The following is a 977-nucleotide window of genomic DNA, read 5'->3' as shown; positions in this document are numbered from 1 at the left end:
GATATTTGAGATTTTTTGCTTATATGAGTTTTTTCAATACTTCAATGCTGGGATTAGTGACTAGTTCTAATTTGATACAAATTTATATTTTTTGGGAATTAGTTGGAGTCTGTTCTTATCTATTAATAGGTTTTTGGTTCACACGACCGATTGCAGCGAATGCTTGTCAAAAAGCGTTTGTAACTAATCGTGTAGGGGATTTTGGTTTATTATTAGGAATTTTAGGTCTTTATTGGATAACAGGCAGTTTCGAATTTCAGGATTTGTTTGAGATATTCAATAACTTGATTTATAATAATGAAGTTAATTTTTTATTTGTTACTTTGTGTGCCCTCCTATTATTTTCTGGTGCAATTGCTAAATCCGCTCAATTTCCCCTTCAGGTATGGTTACCTGATGCTATGGAAGGACCTACTCCTATTTCAGCTCTTATACATGCTGCTACTATGGTAGCCGCAGGAATTTTTCTTGTAGCTCGGCTTCTTCCTCTTTTCATAGTTATACCTTACATAATGAATATAATAGCTTTGATAGGTATAATAACATTACTATTAGGAGCTACTTTAGCTCTTGCTCAAAAAGATATTAAGAGAAGTTTGGCCTATTCTACAATGTCTCAATTGGGTTATATGATGTTAGCTCTCGGTATTGGGTCTTATCGAGCTGCTTTATTTCATTTGATTACTCATGCTTATTCGAAAGCATTGTTGTTTTTAGGGTCCGGATCAATCATTCATTCAATGGAAGCGATTGTTGGGTATTCTCCAGATAAAAGTCAGAATATGGTTCTTATGGGTGGTTTAACAAAACATGTGCCGATTACAAAAACTGCTTTTTTTTTAGGTATACTTTCCCTTTGTGGTATTCCACCTCTTGCCTGTTTTTGGTCTAAAGATGAAATTCTTAATGATAGTTGGTTGTATTCACCGATTTTTGCAATAATAGCTTTTTTCACAGCAGGATTAACTGCATTTTAT

The sequence above is a fragment of the Corylus avellana genome, unplaced genomic scaffold (assembly GCF_965113065.1).
Source record: "Corylus avellana unplaced genomic scaffold, dhCorAvel1.hap1.2 HAP1_SCAFFOLD_99, whole genome shotgun sequence".
Lineage (NCBI taxonomy): Eukaryota > Viridiplantae > Streptophyta > Magnoliopsida > Fagales > Betulaceae > Corylus > Corylus avellana.
The sequence above is the reverse complement of the archived record's forward strand: the minus strand, read 5'-3'. Positions refer to the sequence as shown.